The sequence below is a fragment of the Bos indicus x Bos taurus genome, chromosome 3, assembly GCF_003369695.1.
Source record: "Bos indicus x Bos taurus breed Angus x Brahman F1 hybrid chromosome 3, Bos_hybrid_MaternalHap_v2.0, whole genome shotgun sequence".
In the NCBI taxonomy this organism is placed as follows: Eukaryota; Metazoa; Chordata; class Mammalia; order Artiodactyla; family Bovidae; genus Bos; species Bos indicus x Bos taurus.
In genome coordinates, this window is record NC_040078.1 from 3147461 (window position 1) to 3161907 (window position 14447).

Below are 14447 nucleotides of genomic sequence, written 5' to 3' on the forward strand. Positions count from 1 at the left end.
CTGTTGCTACTGAGATCTTTCAGTTGCTTGTTTCAGAATTCCAGCATATCATCTGAAACTGTTTTAAATGTATATAGTTTAGATCCCCGATCCTTAGGGATGGAAAGTGGTCATAAAGTCAAACGTGGTTTCCATCTCATTTTGAAGAGCGCTCTCAAGTTTCTTCTTTATTGCGGCTATCTAAGGGTAGAAAAGTAAAGAGTGGACTTTGCCTTCCCACTATCATTACTTCTTTATTATTCACCAGTGCCTTTTGGCTCTTCAGGAACACAAGTAAACAATAATTTGGTGACTTTAAGTTAGTCACAGTTGAGGTAAAGTCTGCATTGTAGAGTTTACATTCAGGCAACACGATGATCGGATATTCATAGTGAAAAAGAGTGAGAACTAAGTCAGATAGTATTGTGAGAGCCTGGAAGAGAGACTTAGCATTCAGTTAGTGGCAGACGATTCAGGCAGCAAGGTTGAAACAATAAAGTGGTTTTTGAGATGGGACTTTAAAAAATAAGAGAGGTTAAAGTCTCTTGCTCTAGAACTCTTCATATTTCAGGGCATTATTCAGTATTTGAACATACTGTCATTCAGTAGGCATTATATTGGGGAGGTTGGCACATGCAAGTATGAACATGATTATTTCAATGTTTGTTGCATAAATGATCCAGAGTTGTTTTTCTTCTTCCTCTGAATATTGTCTGCAGCAGCAGGTTTTTGATTGGTCTGACGTGTGAATCAGTAGGAAATGGAATTCTAATTAGAAGTTCACAAAGATCTTCATGATCTTAGCACTTAATGCTCTCCCTACCTCATCTCTCACCTCATCCAGCACTCCAGCCATTCTGACGTATCTGGCAGGTTTCATTCTCCACTCACCCAGACTTGCTTTTTGTGAATACTCTTTCTTCTATTTGGATGTTTCCCACCTTCTTCTTTTGCATGTTAAATGCAACCAAGTATTCAGGCTTCTTGGAATCATTTTCTGATACTTACTGCTTCTGAAGGATAGATGTGAGGGGGACATGACCACATGCAGAAATAACAGAAAACTATTAGAGTAGTCTAGTAAAAAATCACTTTGTTCTAAATTATTACAGTGCTGAAATGATTGAAGAGGGGACAAAGTTGAGAAATAGAGGTAAGCTAGCAGAACTTAATGATTGATTCAATGTGAGAAAGAAGAAACTAAGGTGACTTCAGCATTATGGCTTTGGTGACCAAATGGAGGATGCGAAAAGAAGAAAAAGAAGTAGGTTGGTAGGAAGATGCTGTTCGAGTTGTCTGTGGGGCAGTTAAGTGAGTGTGTCCAGCAGGAAGCTGTATTCTTGTGGTGGTGTTCAGTCACTCTGTCATGTCTGACGCTTTGTGACCCCATAGACTGCAAGCACAGTGGGCTCCTCTGTCCTTCACTATCTCCCAGAGTTGCTCAAACGCATGTCCATTGAGTCGGTAATGCCATCCAACCACCTCATCCTGTGTCGCTCCCTTCTCTTCCTGCCCACAGTCTTTCCCAGCATCTTGTGTAACTGAGGTGTGTACTACATCTTTTGAAATGCTTTAGCATTTTGGCTTATCCAAGGTAAAACCCAAGACAGTGACAACATGATTCTTTTTGTTGGTTTAATAGAGGTCATTGATAAACTAGAATACTGCTCTTAAATGTGATTAAGAATGAGATATTAAAATTATAACTAGAGACAAAATATTAATGTGAAGTCAAGTGGGCCTTACGAAGCATCACTACGAACAAAGCTAGTGGAGGTGATGGAATTCCAGTTGAGCTATTTCAAATCCTGAAAGATGATGCTGTGAAAGTGCTGCACTCAATATGCCAGCAAATTTGGAAAACTCAGCTGTGGCCACAGGACTGTAAAAGGTCAGTTTTCATTCTAATCCCAAAGAAAGGCAATGCCAAAGAATGCTCAAACTACCGCACAATTGCACTCATCTCACACACTAGTAAAGTAATGCTCAAAATTCTCCAAGCCAGGCTTCAGCAATACATGAACCGTGAACTTCCAGATGTTCAAGCTGGTTTTAGAAAAGGCAAAGGAAGCCGAGATCAAATTGCCAACATCCGCTGGATCATTGAAAAAGCAAGAGAGTTCCAGAAAATCATTTATTTCTGCTTTATTGACTATGCCAAAGCCTTTGACTGTGTGGATCACAATAAACTGTGGAAAATTCTGAAAGAGATGGGAATATCAGACCATCTGACTTGCCTCTTGAGAAATCTGTATGCAGGTCAGGAAGCAACAGTTAGAACTGGACGTGGAACAACAGACTGGTTCCAAATAGGGAAAGGAGTACGTCAAGGCTGTATATTGTCACCCTGCTTATTTAACTTCTATGCAGAGTACATCATGAGAAACGCTGGGCTGGAAGAAGCACAAGCGGGAATCAAGATTGCTGGGAGAAATATCAATAACCTCAGATATGCAGATGACACCACCCTTATGGCAGAAAGTGAAGAGGAACTCAAAAGCCTCTTGATTAAAGTGAAAGTGGAGAGTGAAAAAGTTGGCTTAAAGCTCAACATTCAGAAAACGAAGGTCATGGCATCTGGTCCCATCACTTCATGGGAAATAGATGGGGAAACAGTGGAAACAGTGTCAGACTTTATTTTTGGGGGGCTCCAAAATCACTGCAGATGGTGACTGCAGCCATGAAATTAAAAGACGCTTACTCTTTGAAAGAAAAGTTGTGACGAACCTAGATAGCATATTGAAAAGCAGAGACATTACTTTGCCAACAAAGATCCATTTAGTCAAGGCTATGGTTTTTCCAATGGTCATGTATGGATGTGAAATTTGGACTGTGAAGAAAGCTGAGCACCGAAGAATTGATGCTTTTGAACTGTGGTGTTGGAGAAGACTCTTGAGAGTCCCTTGGACTGCAAGGAGATCCAACCAGTCCATTCTAAAGGAGATCAGCCCTGGGTGTTCTTTGGAAGGAATGACGCTAAAGCTGAAACTCCAGTACTTTGGCAACCTCATGCGAAGAGTTGACTCATTGGAAAAGACTTTGATGCTGGGAGGGATTGGGGGCAGGAGGAAAAGGGGATGACTGAGAATGAGATGGCTGGATGGCATCACCAACTCTATGGACGTGAGTCTGAGTGAACTCCAGGAGTTGGTGATGGACAGGGCGACCTGGTGTGCTGTGATTCATGTGGTCGCAAAGAGTCGGACACGACTGAGCGACTGAACTGAACATGAATCTGCCACGGGTGTACACGTGTTCCCCATCCTGAACCCTCCTCCCACCTCCCTCCCCGTACCATCCCTCTGGGTCATCCCAGTGCACCAGCCCCAACCATCCTGTATCCTACATCAAACCTGGACTGTGCTAGGGTTTTGTTGCCGTGTGGGCCTCTATGTAATTGCAGCGAGCAGGGGCTACTCTTCATCGCATTGTGCAGGCTTCTTAACTGCAGTGGCCTCTCTTTTTGCAGAGCACAGGCTTTAGGGCATGCAGGCTTCAGTAGTTGTGGCACGTGGGTTCAATGGTTGCAGTTCCTGGGCTCTAGAGCATAGGCCCAATAGTTGTGGCACTCAGTTTGAGTTTTGTTCTGCCACCTATGGGATCTTCCCAGACCAGGGATCCAACTTGTGTCTCCTGCATTGGCAGGCGAATTCTTTACCACTAAGCCACCAAGGAAGGCCAGGTTTTGTTTTTTTTTTTTTGGCCATCTCTCGAGGTTTCTGGGATCTCAGTTCCCTGGCCAGGGATTAAACTCAGGCCACATCAGTGAAATACAGAATCTTAACCACTAGGCCACCAGGAAACTCACAGTAGTTGTTGTTGTTCAGTCACTCAGTCGTGTCTGACTCTTTGCAACCCCATGGACGGCAGCGTGCCAGGCTTCCCTGTCCTTCACCATTTCCCAGAGCTTACCCAAATTCATGTCTGTCGAGTCGGTGATGCCGTCCAACCATCCTTGATCATCCTTTCTCCTCCTGCCTTCAACCTTTCCCAACATCAGGGTCTTTTCTAATGACTTGACTCTTCTCATCAGGTGGCCAACATATGGGAACTTCAGCTTCAGCATCAGTCCCTCCAGTGAATATTTAGGACTGATTTCCTTTAGGATTGACTGGCTTGATCTTGCAGTCCAAGGGACTCTCAGGAGTCTTCTCCAGCATCACAATTCAAAAGCGTCAGTTCTTCAGCATTCAGCCTTCTTTGTGGTCCAACTCTCACATCCATATATGACTACTGGAAAAATCATAGCTTTGACTATACAGACCTTTGTCAGTAATGTAACGTCTCCACTTTTTAACATGCTGTCTAGACTTCCCTGGTACCTCAGCTGGTAAAGAATGCACCTACAATGCGGGAGACCCTGGTTCAATTCCTGGATCAGAAAGATCCACTGGAGAAGGGATAGGATACCCACTCCAATATTCTTGGGCTTCTTTGTAGCTCAGTTGGTTAAGAATCTGCCTGCAGTGAGGGAGACCTGAGTTAGATCCCTGGGTTGGGAAGATCCCTAGGAGAAGGAAATGTCTACCCACTCCAGTATTCTGGCCTGGAGAATCCCATGGACTGTGTAGTCCATGGGGTCACAAACAAAGTCGAACAGGACTGAGAACCTTTCACTTCGCTTAGGTTTGTCATAGCTTTTCTTCCGAGGAGCAAGTGTCTTTTAATTTCAGGCTGCAGTCATCAGCCGCAGTGATTTTGGAGCCCAAGAAAATAAAGTCATCACCGTTTCCATTGTTTGCCCATCTATTTTGCCATGAGGTGATGGGACTGGATGCCATGATCTTAGTTTTTTGAATGTTGAGTTTTAAGCCAGCTTTTTCAGTCTCCTCTTTAACCTTCATCAACAGGCTCTTTCGTTCCTCTTTGCTTTCTGTTATGAGGGTGGTATCATCTGCATATCTGAGGGTATTGATGTTTCTCCTGGCAATCTTAATTCCAGCTTGTACTTCATCTAGCCTGGCATTTTGCATGATGTTCTCTGCATATAAGTTAAACAAGCAGGGTGACAGTATACAGCCTTGACATACTTCTTTCCCAATTTTGAACCAGTCCGTTGCTCCATGTCCAATTATAACTGTTGCTTCTTGACTGCTTACAGGTTTCTCAAGAGGCAGGTAAGGTGGTCTGGTATTCCTGTGTCTTTAAGAATTTTCCACAGTTTGTTGTGATCCACACAGTCAAAGGTTTAGCATAGTCAGTGAAGCAGAAGTAGATATTTTTCTGGAATTCTATTGCTTTCTCTATGATCCAACAGATGTTGGCAATTTGATCTCTGCTTCCTCTGCCTTTTCTAAATCCAGCTTGAACATACAGAATTTCTCAGTTCATGTACTGTTGAAGCCTAGCTTGGAGAATTTTGAGCATTACTTTGCTAACAGGTGAAATGAGTGCAGTTGTGCAGTAGTTTGAGCATTCTTTGGCATTGCCTTTCTTTGGGATTGGAGTGAAAACACCTTTTCCAGTCCTGTGGCCACTGCTGAGTTTTCCAAGTTTGCTGGCATATTGAGTGCAGCACGTTAACAGCATCATCTTTGAAGTTTTAAAATAGCTCAACTGGAATTCCATCACCTTCACTAGCTTTGTTCATAGTGATGCTTCCTTCCTAAGGACCACTTGACTTTGTACTCCAGGATGTCTGACTCTATGTCAGTGATCATACCATCGTGGTTATCTGGGTCATGAAAATCTTTTTCGTATAGTTCTGTGTATTCTTGTATTCTTAATATCTTCTGCTTCTGTTAGGTCCATACCATTTCTTTTCTTTATTGTGCCCATCTTTGCATGAAATGTTCCCTTGGTATCTCTAATTTTCTTGAAGAGATCTCTAGTTTTTCCCATTCTGATATTTTCCTCTGTTTCTTCATATTATTCACTTAGGAAGGCTTTCTTATCTCGCCTTGCTATTCTTTGGAACTTAGCATTCATATGGTATGTCTTTCCTTTTCTCCTTTGCCTTTCACTGCTCTTCTTTTCCCAGTTATTTGTAAGGCCTTCTCAGAAAACCATTTTGCCTGTTCGCATTTGTACTGCTAGCTGGACTTCATTACCTAGAAATCACCATCTGAAAACTGTAGCATTTTCTTAAGTGAAATAAATGTTAAGAATGATTGTTGAGAAAGTTCAGCTCAAGCTAGTCTTTAAACTGCTTTCAGTTATTTCAGAAATTCTGGTGAGGTATATGTATAGCAGTTAATTTCATGAGGTCATTTACCATGGAAGTCAGCAAACTTTGTATTTACTCACTACTTTGTATGGGTCTAGGTGATGAATATTTTTGTATTTACTTTTCAGACCGTACAATTTTTATCACAGCAACTCAACTCTGCCATTATAATATGAATACAGCCCTAGACAATATGTAAAGGAACGAGTGGGGCTATGTTCCAACAAAACCTTATTTACAAAAACAGGCAACAGCGTTCAGGCAGACTTTTGCAAACTCTTCCATTGTGTTATGAAAACAGCCCTAGAAAATAAGTAAGTGAATGAGTGTTGCTGTATTCCAGTGGAACTTTATTTCTAAAAACAGGCGATATAGCAGCCAACCACGCTACTCCGAGAACCAAGAGTTTGTAATATGTGCTATAAAGTTAGAGTATCTACAGATACTAGACTGATAGAGCTTAATGAAGTAATTGCTTACTGAATACTCCAAAAAGAGTGGGAGGCGAGAATGGGCAGCCAAAAAAAAAAAAACTCAATATTTCTTTTCAGCCAAGGAGGATGTATGTTCATACTTTTAATTTCTGTTTGTCCAGTTCTCTGCACTGATATTAATAAGAGAAAAGTATATAGAGCTATCGGAGAAGGTAATGGCACCCCACTCCAGTACTCTTGCCTGGAAAATCCCATGGACGGAGGAGCCTGGTAGGCTGCAGTCCATGAGGTCGCTAAGAGTCGGACACGACTGAGCGACTTCACTTTCACTTTTCACTTTCATGCATTGGAGAAGGAAATGGCAACCCACTCCAGTGTTCTTGCCTGGAGAATCCCAGGAACAGAGGAGCCTGGTGGGCTGCCGTCTATGGGGTTGCACAGAGTCGGACACGACTGAAGCGACTTAGCAGCAGCAGCGGCAGCATATAGAGCTATGGTATAGGTATTCTGAGATATTAAAAATCTTTTAAAAATCCCTAAAATGACCTACTTTTATAATTTTTATCTTATTAGCTGCCAAAAGTTTCTATATTCCTTTCCCCACTTCTTAGTATGTAACAGGAGGATTATGAACTTATATCCAGTCTGAAATAGTTCAGTATTTGAAGTTTTTCAGTGGAATATATGCTTCTTTCTTTTAATTAAAATCCTTATTCACTTGCTCTTTCCATATTTTCTTTTGTTGTTTTATTTGCTCTTTAGGATCTTAGGTTATATAAGATTTGACTTTGTAGATGCCTGTGAAACAAGCCATCATAAAATATGAGGCTTTCAGAGTATAGAATACAATTCCCTCAATGAGACCATTCTTAGGCAAAGAAATAGGCCACTTAATTTCAGATATATACTGTAGCATAAAGTAGTTTTGAGAGAACATAATGAATTGTTTTTGTGTTGAGGTTGTTAAATTGATTAAGTGATGAGGAAACTAACACAGAATGATTCAAATTTCTATAGTGGTTGGTCATACTCTGCCTTACACTACAAGATTTTTTAATTTGTTTTTGTCTACTTGTAATTTTCATTTATGTTATCCTTTCCTCCCCAATTCTTTTAAGGTAGAGATTTTTTAATTTCCTGTATATACCTTAAAGAATCTATATAGAGTACATAGGATGCACCTAAAAGGCATGTGTGAAACAAAACAGTAGATACTATACCCAAATATAAACTTATAAACTTGGCAAATTGAGGTTATACCACTTTTTACTCCCTATCGCTATGTGTGAAAATTCATAATTGCCCCCAACCTCCAGTAGAAATTGTCAAACTTTGGCGTTTTTACTGTGTATTAGGTAAAAATTGCTATCTCATTGTAGTTTTAATTTGCATTTGGATTGGGCATCTCTATTTGTCTAAGAGCTACTCATGTATTTTTTTCTTTCTTTGGTAGGTGGGACACTGTGTATGCTTTTTGCCTATTTCACTATTGGGTCATTTTCTTAGTTTTTAGCTCTTAGGGAGTTTAGCCCTGAGTGCTCTAAGTTACTAATAATTTTTGCAAACTGTTGTTTGTGTTTCAGTTTTACTTAGTATGGTTTTTGCCATGCAAAATTTTATTTGCTGGAGTTTTTTTTTTTTTTTTTTTCTTATTAGTCTTTTATTAAAGTTATACAGAAATTCATCTTTGTTTTCTACCACTATCTGTTAGTTTCTTATATAGTCATGGCTCAGTCCATTTGGAGTTAATACTGGCATACCTCATTTATTCTTTTCTTTTCTCTTTTGTTCTTTGCCAACTTTTGTGTGATTTTTATGAGGAAAAACGTGAAAATATGGATTCATTTGAGATCAAAGTTTGCCTCCCCGTTTTTTTCAAAGACCAAGAAGCTAGAGGGTCGGAAGATGCAGTGAGGTGAATGATAATTCTTGAATTTGATGTGTATTTGAATAGGGTGAATCCCTGTCAAATTATTAATTAATATTTTCTCTTTGAAATTTGAACATCTGTGTTTGACTAGGGATGCTCCTCCTTTCTTCACACCTAGTGTAGATAATCAGGTCTTTTGGATTTGGGTGCCATAGGATGGGTTAAACAATGTTATCTGAGATCCTAGAGTAAAAGAGTATGAAGGAGTGGGTCAGAACATACATGTCATACTTGGAGAGTCTCAAGGTTTAAATTTGTCAGTGTGACTGCCCCTGGTAGCAGTTTTCCCAAGGAAAGTGCAGTGCTCTCTTATGCCCAGAAACTACTTTCTGATTTCCTGTACTCAGTAATTCCAGTACTTTTAATCTTTTTCATTTATTGTGGTAAAATAAATATCACTTAAAATACACTGCTTTAACCATTTAAATTGTTCATTTCTTTGACATTAAGTACATTGCGTGTTGTTGTACAACCATCACCACTATCCATTTCTAGAATTTTTTCATCTTCCCAAACTGAAAATCTGTGCCCATTAAACACTAAATCTCCATTATCCTCTCCCCTCAGTCCCTGGCAACCACCATTCTAATGTCTATCTCTGTGATTTTTGACTGTTCATGTTTGTGAATGTGCCCTCATAAATGTAGAATCATACTTAAGTCCTTTTGTAACTGGAATGTTTTCAGGGTTCATCCATATTGTAGCATATGTGAGAATTTACTTCCTTTTTAAGAGTGAACAAACTTTCCAATGTATGTGTATACCGTTTTTTTATCTATTCATTTGCCAAAGGCCTGCTTCTGCCTTTTGGCTGTTGTGAGAAATGCTACTGTGGACACAGGTATATAACGTCCGAGTTCTTGTTTCCGCTTCTTTTTCCTTTATACTCCACAGGTAGAACTGCCGTCACACTGCAACTCTGTGTTTAATTTTTCTGAGACATCAGCACACTGTTTTCCATAACTGGTCCCCATTTTCACCCAGCACTGTTAATCTGAAGTCTCAGTTTACCACCAGTTTGAGACCATAATCTTATGAAAGATTATGGCGTTTACGTATATCAGTTAATAACATCTCTACAGTGTTAACCAGAATCCACTTCCTTTACTTGAGTGATAGTGTGATTGAATAGACTAGCTCTAGTCCCTTCATGACAATACCCCAAGGGTAGGAGTGTACTAACTGGTTAAAAGAGAGCATCACCTCAAGATCAGCTGCAACCAACAAACAAAAACAACAACTGCTAACTTATATAGCATTGTTACACAATTATAATAACATCAGGGCTTCCCTTTACAATGTTGGCTCAGATTGTAAAGAAGCTGCCTGCAATGCAGAAGACCTGGGTTCAGTTCTTGGGTCAGGAAGGTCCCTGGAGGACTAAATAGCAATGTGCTTCAGTATTCCTGCCTGGAGAGTTCCATGGACAGAGAAGCTGGTGGGCTATAGTCCATGGGGGTCACAAAGAGTCAGACATGACTGAGCTACTAACACTTACTTATCATAATAGGCCCCCTTATTATTATAGAGGTATAATATTAAGTTGAATAAGGATATCTGTCTGCTTCGGTAATTTTTCCGTGTTTCCCAGGTTTGATTCCTGGGTCGGGAAGTATTCTGGCCTGAAGTGGGTAGCCTTTCCCTTCTCCAGGGGATCTTCCCAACCCAGGTATCAAACCCAGGTCTCCCGCATTGCAGGTGGATTCTTTAAGCCTAAGGAAATACAATATTTGAAGGTAAAACACCAAGGTTTGATTCTTATTGCCACTTACTAGCCTAATGTCCTTGGGAGTCATATAACCGCTCTGAGTCTCAATTTTCACGAAGATGAAATCAGGTTTAGGGTTTAGTGTGCAACCTCACCACATCATGATAATCAGATGCCAATGATATAGAAAGTTAGCTGTTATTCTTAAAGTGGTAGGTTTTTGTGTTTTGTTTTTTTTTTTAAACAAGTTAGCGCCTGCCCCTGCCCTTGGGATGTTTTTAAATTAGTGTTTGTTTCCCAGCCCAAGATAGGACTGGTTCTTTTCATAGATTAAAACATGGTGGTGATATGTCATATTAACTGAAAATAAATCTAATTACCTTTCCTTGTTTTATCTTTCTCCTTTTGTTTACTTCCTTAATGTGCGGTGATTAGTGATTAGCTGCCTTGACCTTCACATCACTGTTTCCTTTGTGTGAATTTGTAGCAGCGGAAATGGTAGGTCTGCCAGCTTTTATCAGAGGTGTTAAGTTAGTCCAGTGTAGTGACGGATTTTAAGAATAAAAGGAAATTTTCTTAATTCCTAAAATAAAAAACTTGCTTTTTTTTTCTTTTCTTATTATGAGTCAGTAATGGATTGAGTAAATGATCTCCTCTATAGAAAGTATTCTAAATCTTAGTGAAAATCCCAGCAAATTTACCTGGTAAACAGCTAAGGGAAAACGGGTCTCTTCTTATAAATGTATATGATAGTTAAAGCCATGACAGAATTCTCTTTACTTCAAAAGCAAAAAGAATTAATGTTTATGAGGAAAAGTACAAGAAAGAGTTTCTTATATTTTTTTTCCTTTGTCACCCACATCTTAATGTATAACCATATGGATATATGGCTATGATCTGAAGAAATGTCAGTGAGAATTTGTCATTGTCTCCTTCAACAGGTATATGTGCTTAGGACAGGGATAAAAATAAGTTTAATTTTTTATCACACTTTTGGCTTCCGTAGGGCAAAGAATTTTGATATGGCTTGTATGTCTGTAAGGACAGGTTCTAATTATGTCATGTCAGTTTATCTTAAAGTCATCAAAATGGTAGATGCCTGCCATCTCCTGCATCTCATCATTAATTTATGTCACTTTATTTAAGGATTAGAACTTAATTCATTAATTCCAGTATAGCTCATCTTTAAGCAAAGTATTTTCATTTGTAGTATTTAACTTTAAATCAGTTAGAGAATGCATTTTGTTTGAAAAGTGATAGGTAAGTACTAAGTGAGAACAGATTATTCAGGCATCATCTTAATCTGATCCCTTTGAATTGTTTCAGTGAGTTTAAGGCTTCATTTAGAATATTCCTGTCCTTGTTGAAGAATAATTCAAGTTCTTCACTATGCCAGGAATTCTTTGATGCTGAGATGCAAGAGCAAGGAGTGATTATCTCTACCCTTGTGAAACTCACAGTCTATGTGGGAAGACAGATCCATAAATAATAGCAGAATGTGATTGATAACTTTTGTGTATGTATACATATATAAAATGGTTTGGGAGGGGGAAAGTGTGCTATGGAAGTGAAATCACTATAGGAATTAGTTCTGTGAAACTAAGATTTTATACAGGAGGGGCATTTAAATTGTATCTTGAAGGGTGAGTAGGAGTTTTCCAATTTTATCAGAATTTTCTTAGCATAGTTTGCATAAAAACATGAAGGCTTGAAAGTATATAATAAACATAGAGATCACCGAGTCCAGAATTGTTGGTGAATGTCACTGCTTAATGTCTGTACTTCACAGCACAGTGGTAAGTGACTTTTCCCTGTGTTTTTTTCCTTCTTTCTATGTGTTTCTTTTTCCTTTATTTATTGGCCCTGTTATGTGACTTATGGGCTCTAAGTTTCCTGGCCAGGGGTTGAACCCAGGCCCAAGCAGCGAAAGTGCCAGATCCTAACCACTGGACCATCAGGGAACTCCCTGCATGTGTTTTTTGTAGTTTAAGTCTGCTGCCAACAGATTCTCTTACTCTTCATTTATCCCCAAATATTTGTTTATCTTTACTTTTGAAGGATATTTTCATAGGATATAGAATTCTGGATTGACTGCTTTTGTTTGTTTTAATCCTTTCAGCTTCAGGTTTATTTTCTTTTAATAGTGGCAACCCGTATTTATTACAGTTATATACAGTCGGATCTTATATTCTGAAACCTATACCTGATCACAAGAAAGAACACGTTTGTGGATGAGGCGGGGACAGACAGGAGAGCCTGGGCCTGGCTCCTGGTGGGGTGGGACATCTCCCTGGAGCGGCAGTGGGGCCGCAGCAAGTGAGCGGTCGGGAGCAGTGCGCCATCGCTTGTGGTGGTGACCAGGCCGGGGCTGGGACAAGCACACTCGGGCAGCATCTCCTGGGCAGGGCCTGGCTGGGGGGCCCGGGAGCTCTCACCCAGAGGGAAGCGCAGGGCCGTCGCTTCTGAAATCAGGACAGTGTGGCCCCCGTGGCCACTGGTGAAACAGCTTCAGGTATTTCTGATGAGAAGACCTTTATGTCTTTGTATCCCTGTAGATAATAATAACTTTTCTCTGGCTGCTTTCAGATATTTTTCTTTAAGCTTGGTTTTTAGCAATTTGACTATTATGTACCTAAGGGTACTGTAATGTAACTTTTTGTTTTTTTGCTGTACTGGGCAGCTTAACAGGATCTTAGTTCCCCAACCAGGGCTTGAACCTGGGCCTCCATGGTGAAAGCACCAAATCCTAACTACTAGACCAGCAGGGAACCCCGCCCCCCCAAGGGTATTTTTTTTTTTTTAATTATCCCTCTATAGCTTATGGATTTTTTTTTTAATTTGGGAGAATTTCAGCGATTATTTCTTCACTTATTTTTTTCTGCCCCATTCTTTATCTCTTAATTCCATTTACTTATAGTCTGTTTAGTATTGTCCAATAGAAAACTGAGTCTATTCAATTATTTAGTCTTTTTCTGTCTGTTGTTTAGATAGGATAATTTCTTGTAATCTGTCTTCAAGTTCACAGACTCCTCTCTTATATCTCTAATCTAAAAAAGGAGTTTCAACACTCCTCTTTTATCCCTAATCTGAGTTAACCCTAAGCTTGTCATAGTATTTTTTAGCTCCTGGATTTCCATTCGGTTATTTTTTAGTCTTTTTCCTTCCTTGCTGAAGTTTACTATTTGTTCATTTATTGTGAATGAATATATTTCTTTTATGTCCCCTGTCATGGTTAATTAGCTTCTTTAAAACCTTGCTTACAATTCCAAAGTTTGGATCATCTCAAGGTTGAACTCTGTTGCCTGTTTTCTTTTGTCTGGGTCATGTTTTCCTGTCTCTTGGTATGTCTCAATTTTAGATTGTATCATGTGCATTGTAGATGATAAGCTATAGAGTCTGTTGCTGCTGCTGCTAAGTCGCTTCAGTCGTGTCCGACTCTGTGCGACCCCAGAGACGGCAGCCCACCAGGCTCCCCCATCCCTGGGATTCTCCAGGCAAGAACACTGGAGTGGGCATAGAGAGTCTAGATTCTGTTATTCTTAACAGAGAGGGGTGTTTTTGTCTGTTTGTTTGTTTGTTTAAGTGGACAGTTAAGTTGGCTCCAAGGTTCAAAGCTTCAAACTCCAAGGTCTGTTTTCTTTGTGGTAGACATCTAGGAAATCTCAAGTTATTTTAGTCTTATTTGGTTGAAGGCAGTCTCTCCCATGAATAGCTTAAGAGTTAACCAGAGAATTGGGCGGAGTTTGCATGCTAAGTTGTTTCAGTTTTATCTGACTCTTTGCAACCCCATGGACTAGCCCACCAGGCTCCTCCATCCATGGGGTTTTCCAGGCAGGAATACCGGAGTAGGTTGCCGTTTCTTCTCCAGGGGATCTTCCTGACCCAGGGATCAAACCTGCATCGTGTATCTCCTGCACTGGCAGGCAGGATCTTTACCACTAGCGCCACCTGGGTAGAGTTTAGATGCAGAATTTTACAGGGCCCTGTTAACTCTATTTTCCAGCAATTTTTTTCAGTTGCTATGGTTTAGAAGGAAATGGCAACCCTCTCCAGTATCCTTGCCTGGAGAATTTCATGGACAGAGGAGCCTGGTGGGCTACAGTCCACGGGGTCACAAAGAGTTGGACACGACAAAGTGACTAACACTTTCACATTCACGGTTGCCCAAAACTCTGTCCTTTGGTACTTCAAACTAGTAAGACTACAATTTCATACTGAGTTTTCGATACC

The 14447-nt window shown here is 40.1% G+C and overlaps 1 protein-coding gene across 1 annotated transcript in view; it reads left to right on the plus strand.

The window, feature by feature from the left end:
* Nucleotides 1-14447, plus strand: part of TMCO1 (transmembrane and coiled-coil domains 1) — a 64125-nt gene that overhangs the window by 37426 nt on the left and 12252 nt on the right. The window lies entirely within an intron of this gene.